This window comes from Schistocerca nitens, chromosome 3, assembly GCF_023898315.1.
Source record: "Schistocerca nitens isolate TAMUIC-IGC-003100 chromosome 3, iqSchNite1.1, whole genome shotgun sequence".
Taxonomy (NCBI): Eukaryota; Metazoa; Arthropoda; class Insecta; order Orthoptera; family Acrididae; genus Schistocerca; species Schistocerca nitens.
The window spans coordinates 494,508,924-494,517,484 of NC_064616.1; positions in this window are offsets into that span (position 1 = coordinate 494,508,924).

The following is an 8,561-nucleotide window of genomic DNA, read 5'->3' on the forward strand; positions in this document are numbered from 1 at the left end:
TTTTTCTTTCTCCTGTACACTTTCTCTACTGTAGTGCTTTATGGCTTTGTGTATACGTTGGCTACGATAATCCGCACACTAAGCTCCTGATATAACATCTCTTTCTTCCCTGTATACTTTTACTACTGTAGTGCTATGTGACTTTGTGATTATATTCGCTATGATAATACGGGCACTAATGTCCTGGGCTGTTTTTTTTTTTTTCATTCCTGTATACTTTTATTACTCTACATGTTTGTGGTTTTGTGTCCACACTAACTGTGGAAATCCAGACACCGTGCTCCTGAACTTTCTTCTTCATTTGAGCTATCTACCTTTTCCACTGTAGCTGTCTGTGGCTTTGTGGTTGTATTGGTTAAGATGATATGGTCACTACCATCATTCATTTACTTCTTCTTTACCCCGTACACTTTACTGCTGTAGTGCTTTGGACCTTTGTGTCTATACTCGAGTGGTTTTGGTTTTATATCCGAATTGTCTACAATAATTAGGTTACTGTGCTCCTGAGTTACTTCCAACTTTTTTCCTGTATACTTTTACTACCACGTTGATTTGTGTGCTTGTATCAAAATTGGCTATTATAATCTGGCCACTGGGCTCCTGAGTTACCTTCTACGTTTCCTGTATTCTTTTACTATAGTAGTGGTTTGTAGCTTTGTGTCTATATTGGCTATGGTAATTTGTCAGTGTCCTTCTGTGTTGCCTTCTTCTCCTTCCTGTATAGTTTTGCTGCTGTAATGGCTTGTAACTTAGTGTCTATGTTGACTTTGAAAATCTGGTCACTGAACTCCTCAGTTACCTTCTTCTTTTTTCTGTATACTTTTTCTGCTGTAGTGGTATGTAACTTTGTGTCTACATTTAATTTAATAATTCGGTCACTAAGCTCCTGAATTAGCTTCTTCTTATTCCTGTATACTTTTTGTACTCTAATCGTTTGTGGCTTTGTTTCAGAATTTTCTATGACAATCTGGTCACTATACTTCTCAGTTACCTTCTTCATTCGTCTGTATACTCTTACTACTGTAGCGGTTTGTGGCTTTGTGTCTGTATTGACTATAATAAGCTGGTCATTATGCTCCTGAGGTGTCTTCTTTCTTTTACCTGTATACTTTTACTAAGCGTACCTCATATAACACAATTCAAAGTTTCTTATTTTTTACAAACATGCTGCGCAAGCCACTACACGCTGCGTTCCGTAGGGTATCCTTTGCCACTACCGTCCATTTCCTTCCAGTTCCACTCGGAAACTGAGCGAGGGAAAGTCGACTGTCCGTTTGCCTCCGTATGAGACCCAGTTTCTCTCATCTCCATGATCCTTACACGAAATATACAGGGTGACAATTATTGAACTATATGAAATAAAAACCTCATAACTTATCAATGGTTTGCGTTAGGACGTTCAAACTGCACGGTTGGACGCGGCGCATGATTTGTACCTGTATGTACATGCATGGTTTGGTTTAGCGACGAAGCCTACTTTAATTTGGGTGGGTTCCTTTATAAGTAAAACTGGCTCATTTGGTGGTCTGAGTTTCCGCATTCCGCGATCGAGAAGTCTCTTCACTCTCAGTGGGTGACTGTATGGTGTGCAATGTCCAGTCGCGGAATAATCAGTGCGCTATTCCTTGATGGCTCGGTGACTACCGAAAGGTAAGTGAAAGTTTTGGAAGATGATTTCATCCCCACTATCCAAAGTGAACCTGATTTCGACAAGATGTGGTTCATGCAAGACGGGGCTCGATTCCATCGAAGGAGGAGAGTGTTTGATGCACCGGAGGAGCACTTTGGAGACCGCATTTTGCCTCTGGGGTATCCAGAGGCCACTGGCATGGGCCTCGATTGGCCTCCATATTCTCCGGATCTGAACACTAGCGACTCCTTTTTGTGGGGCTATATTAAAGACAAGGCGTACAGCAATGACCCTAAAACCATTGCTGACATGGGAACAGCCATTCATTGAATAAGGTGTATGCACGCCGTAGTTTGTAACTAATTTACGTTTCTTTTCATATAGGTAAATAATTGTCACCCTCTATCTTGGCAGTAGTAGAATGGTACTGCAATCAGCATCAAATGCCGGTTCTCTAGTTCTGTAGCGTTCTTCGAAAAGAATGTCGATTTCCTTACAGGGATACCAATTTCGGTCCCAAAAGAATCTACGTAACACTTGCGTATTAGTCGAACCTACCGGTAAGGAGTCTAGCAGTCCGCCTTTGAACTACTTCAGTGCTTTTGTTTAACCTGACCCGTTACGGATGTCAAACAGTCGAGCAGTATTGAAGAAGCCCCACGAGTGTCCTATATGCGTTCTCCTGTACAGATTAACCGCACTTTCCTAAAATTTTGCCAATAAACGGAAATCGTCCATTCGACTTTCTTACCATATCCTCCCATGTTGATTGCACTTTATATCGCTTTGCAACATTAAGCCGAGTTATTTAAACGATGTGACTGTGAAGCAGCACAGTGCTAATTGTGTATCCAAACATTACGGATTTGTCTTCACTACTCATCCGCATTAACTTACACTTTAATGCATTTAGACCCAGCTAGCATTTGTCACACTACTAGAAATTTGATCTAAGTTATCTTGTATCCTCTTGCAGTCACTCAACTTCGACACCTTACGGTACACCACAACATCATCAGCAAACAATCGCAGATTTCTGCCCACCCTGTCCGCTAGCTCTCTTAAGTATATAGAAAATAACAGCGGTCCGATAATACTTCCCTGGAGTAGTCCTGACGGTGCCCTTTTCTCTGATGAACACTTGCTGTCTAGGACAACATACTGGGTTCTAGTACTTAAAAACCTTCGAGCCACTCACCTACACTACTGGTCATTAAAATTGCTACACCACGAAGATGACGTGCTGCAGATGCGAAATTTAACCGACAGGATGAAGATGTTGTGATATGCAAATGATTAGCTTTTCAGAGCATTCACACAAGGTTGGCGCCGGTGGTGATACCTACAACGTGCTGACATGAGGAAAGTTTGCAACCGATTTCTCATACACAAACAGCAGTTGACCGGCGTTGCCTGGTGAAACGTTGCTGTGATGCCTCGTGTATGGAGGAGAAATGCGTACCATCACGTTTCCGACTTTGATAAAGGTCGGATTGTAGCCTATTGCGATTTCGGTTTATCGTATCGCGACATTGCTCCTCGCGTTGGTCGAGATACAATGACTGTTAGCAGAATATGGAATCGGTGGGTTCAGGAGGGTAATACGGAACGCCGTGCTGGATCCCAACGGCCTTGTGTCACTAGCAGTCGAGATGACAGGCATCTTATCCGCATGGCTGTAACGGATCGTGCAGCCACGTCTCGATCCCTGAGTCAAAAGATGGGGACGTTTGCAAGACAACAACCATCTACACGAACAGTTCGACGACGTTTGCAGCAGCATGGACTATCAGCTCGAAGACCATGGCTGCGGTTACCCTTGACGCTGCATCACAGACAGGAGCGCCTGCGATGGTGTACTCAACGACGAACCTGGCTGCACGAATGGCAATCGGATGAATCCAGGTTCTGTTTACAGCATCATGATGGTCGCATCCGTGTTTGGCGACATCGCGGTGAACGCGCATTGGAAGCGTGTATTCATCATCGCCATACTGGCGTATCACCCGGCGTTATGGTATAGGGTGCCATTGGTTACACGTCTCGGTCACCTCTTGTTCGCATTGACGGCACTCTGAACAGTGGATGTTACATTTCAGATTTGTTACGACCCGTGGCTCTACCCTTCATTCGATCCCTGCGAAACCCTACATTTCAGCAGGATAATGCACGACCGCATGTTACAGGTTCTGTACGGGCCTTTCTGAATACAGAAAATGTTCGACTGCCACAATGGCCAGCACATTCTCCAGATCTCTCACCAATTGAAAACGTCTGGTCAACGGTGGCCGAGCAACTGCCTCGTCACAATACGCCAGTCACTACTCTTGATGAACTGTGGTATCGTGTTGAAGCTGCATGAGCAGCTGTACCTGTACACGCCATCCAAGCTGTGTTTGACTCAATGCCCAGGCGTATCAAGGCCGTTATTACGGCCATAGGTGGTTGTTCTGGGTACTGATTTCTCAGGATCTATTCACCCAAATTGCGTGAAAGTGTAATCACAAGTCAGTTCTAGTATCACATATTTGTCCAATGAATACCTGTTTATCATCTGCATTTTTTCTTGGTGTAGCAATTTTAATGGCCAGTAGTGTATTTGGGAACAGATTCCATATGCTAGTATCTACGTTAGCAGTCTGCAATGGGCCACCGAGTCAAATGCTTTGCCCTAATCTACAATTATGAATTTGCCTGTTGACGGTCGTGCATAGTTCGCAGTATATGATTTGAGAAAAGAGCGAGCTGAGTTTCACACGAGCGATGTTTTTTAAAACCGTACTGATCCGTGGGCAGAAGCTTTTCGTCTCAAGAAAATTTATTATATTCGAAAAGACAATTTGTAGAAAGAATCAGCAGTAAAACCGATGTTACGGGTATTGATCTATAATTTTTCGTTTAACCTTCTTATATACAGGGGTCATTTTCGTTTTTTCCCTGTCGCTTGGGACTTTTCGCTGGGCAACAGATTCGCGATAAATGCAAGCTAAGTAAGAGGCCAACGCCGTAGAGTAATGTTTGTAAAACAGAATTTGGATTCCATGTGGACTTGGCGACTTCTTTGCTTTCAACTCTTTTAGTTGTTTCTCTACGCCAGGGATGCTTGTTACTATGTCGTCCATACGAGAGTCTGTTTGAAGGTCAGTCGACGGTATGTTTGTACGATTATACTACGTGAATGATTTCTTAAACGTGAAATTTAGTATTTCGGCTTTGGTTTTTCTGTCCTCAACGGACACACTATACGGCTCAATGAATGACTGGATGGCAGCCTTAGTCCCGACGAGCGATTTTACATGTTTCCTGATTTTCTGTGGTTCTCGGGCAGATCTTTTCCTAAGGTATGACGGTGGTTGTTGTTGTATGCTATGTGCATATATCTTTTCACATGTGCACGAATCTCTCCTAACCGATGCCTGTCGTCATTGGTGCGTTCTCTTTTGAACCGAGATTGCAACGGCCTTTGCTTCCCCAGAAATTTCCGAATTTCGTTGTTAAAGCATGGTGAATTTTTTTTTCGTTATTAATCCACATACTTGGCACATACTTTTCCAGATGACGATTTACGATCTGCTTAAATTTTACCTATAATTCCTCTACGTGATGTGAATTCACTGACTAAGACAGATGCAAACAGCTTCTTATGTTCTTTGTCTAGAAGAAACACTCTCCTAACCTTCTTAACTGAATTGTTAACTTTCGTAGCCATAGTTGCTATAATGAGATCATGATCACTAATCCTCGTCTCTATACTGACGCTGTCGATAAGGTTTGTTCTGTTTTTAGCTACAAGATCCGAGGTATTTCCATTGAGTGTGCGCTACTGAATTAGCTGCTCAAGACAATATTCAGAAAACGTCTTCAAAAGTACTTCACAAGGCTATCTGTCCACACCTCGGCAATAAGTCCATAGACGTCCCAATCTATATTCGGTAGGTTAAACTCACGTCCGACAAGTATTGCATGATATGGGTATTTACACGCTACTGACCGTAGAGTTTCTTTTAATGACTCTGAAACTGTCGCAGTGGAATCGGGTGGCTGGGAAGAAATTCAATAATTAATTTGCTTCCACCTACACATGTCATACGTGACCAGGTAACTTCAGTGTTACACTCAACTTCGACCTCAATAGAGACAATATTTTTGTGAACTGCAATGAAAACTCCTCCTCCTATGGCCTATAGTCTGTCTTTCCGGTATACATTCCATTACTCACTAAATATCTCAGAGCTATACACTTCAGGTTTCAGCCAGCACTCAGTCCCAAGAATAACTTCAGCGCGAGAACTTTCTTGGAGGGCAGTACATTTGAGAATTTTGTTACAAGTACTTCAATAATTTACTGATAAAATTTTGGCAGTCGAAGTGTCTTTACTGTGAATGCTGTCTAAGCTCCCTTTCTGCGTATCTACTGAAAAGTGTTCACCAAAAGTACCTCAAACTACCGCCCAGCCTAAGAAACCCCCGTGGGCACTCCACAGGTCCTCTGCTTTCTTTGTGTAGTGCAATCATGACCTATCAAGGTGAGTCCTAGAAATTTCCACGCTAATAGCGCAGGTCTAGAAACCTGCAGCCAAGAATGTCACAGAAACGACGAAGCCTTTGGCTGAGACCGTCACGCCAATTTCCTCTGTCCTGCAGTTTCTCCCGTAGGCTTCACAGGTTGTAACACATTACTTCTGTGATGCCATCGATCTATCTCATCCTCTGACGTGCTCTTCTTCTAGTGCCTTCGATCTTCCCCAGCCTTAGTGTTTTTTTTTTCCAGTGAAACATGGCTTCTCATGATGTGTCCAAAGTAGGTCAGCTTTTTCCTATATGCCATGAAATGATACGTGTAATTTTCGTTGTCTTAACATTCAGCCTAAGACCAGCTTTTTTCACTTTTTCCTTTCACCTTCAGCAAGAGAGTCTGTAACTCTTCACTTTCTGTCAACAGTATAGTAACATCTGCGTATTTAAAGTTGTTAGTATTTATCCAAACTGCTTTAATTCCGTTTTCTCTTTCATCTACCACGTCATTCCTCATGACGAGCAGGGCATACAGATTGAATAAGTAGGGTGATAATATGCAGCCTTACCGTACCCCCTTTTTGAATCTTGATCCATTTAGTTGTTTCACACATACACTGAAGAGCCAAATAAACTGGCACACCTGCCTAATATCGTGTATGGCCCCTGCGAGCACTGCAGAAGTGCCGCCACAAGACGTGGCATGGACTCGACTAATGTAGAAAGTAGCGCTGGCGGGAACTGACACCATGAACCCTGCAGGATTGTCCATAAATTCGCAAGAGTACGAGGGGCAGGAGATCTATTCTGAACAGCACTTTTCAAGGCATCCCAGATTTGCAAGATAATGTTCATGTCTGGGGAGTTTGGTGGCCAGCGGAAGTGTTTAAACTCAGGAGAGTGTTCCTGGAGCCACTCTGTAGTAAATGCACAATGGGCATGAATGGAAGCATGTGATCAGATAGGATGCTTACGTACGTGTCACCTGCCAGATTCGTATCAGGTGTCCCATATCACTCCAATTGCACATGCCCCACGCCATTACAGAGTCTCAACCAGCTTCAGCAGTCCCCTGCTGGGATGCAGCGTCCATGGATTCGTGAGGTTGTCTTCATAATCGTATACGTCCATCCACTCGATACAATTTGAAACTACAATCGTCCGACCGGGCACAGTGTTTCCAATCATCAACAGTCCAATGTCGGTGTTGACGGCTCCAGGTGGGGCGTAAAGCTTTGTCTCGTGCAGTCATCAAGGGCACAAGAGTGGGCTTTCGGCTCCGAAAGCCCATATCGATGATGTTTCGTTGAATTTTTCGCACGCTGACACTTGTGTATGGCCCAGCATTGAAATCTGCAACAATTTGCTGAAGGCTTGCACTTCTGTCATGCTGAAAGATTTTCTTATGTCGTCGTTGGTCCCGTTCTTGCAGGATCTTTTTTCGGCAGCCGCGATGTCGGAGATTTGGTGTTTCACCGGATTCCTGATATTCCCGGTGTACTCGTGAGGTGGTCTTACGGGAAAATCCCCACTTGATCGCTACCTTGGATTCTCCGTCCCATCGCTCGAGCGCCGTCTACAGGGTGTTACAAAAAGCTACGGCCAAACTTTCAGGAAACATTCCTCACACACACAGAAAGAAAATATGTTATGTGGACATGTGTCCGGAAACGCTTACTTTCCATGTTAGAGCTCATTTTATTACTTCTCTTCAAATCACATTAATCATGGAATGAAACGTACCAGCGTGACTTCAACCACTTTGTAACAGGAAATGTTCAAAATGTCCTCCGTTAGCGAGGATACATGCATCCACCCTCCGTCGCATTAAATCCCTGATGCGCTGATGCAGCCCTGGAGAATGGCGTATTATATCATAGCCGTCCACAATACGAGCACGAAGAGTCTCTAGACTTGGTACCGGAGTTGCGTAGACAAGAGCCTTCAAATGCCCCCATAAATGAAAGTCAAGAGGGTTGAGGTCAGGAGAGCGCGGAGGCCATGGAACTGGTCCGCCTCTACCAATCCATGGGTCACCGAATCTGTTGTTGAGAAGCGTACGAACACTTCGACTGAAATGTGCAGGAGCTCCATCGTGCACGAACCACATGTTGTGTCGTACTTGTAAAGGTATTTTCTAGCAGCACAGGTATGAAATCATGACAACGTGCTCCATTGAGCGTAGGTGGACGAAACTAAAATGAGCTCTAACATGGAAATTAGGCGTTTCCGGACACATGTCCACATAACATCTTTTATTTAGTTGTGTGTGAGGAATGTTTCCTGAAAGTTTGGCCGTACCTTTTTGTAACACCCTGTATGACACCACGTTCAAACTCACTTAAATCTTGATAACCTGCCATTGTAACAGCAGTAACCAACCTAACAACTGCGCCAGACACTTGTCTTATATAGG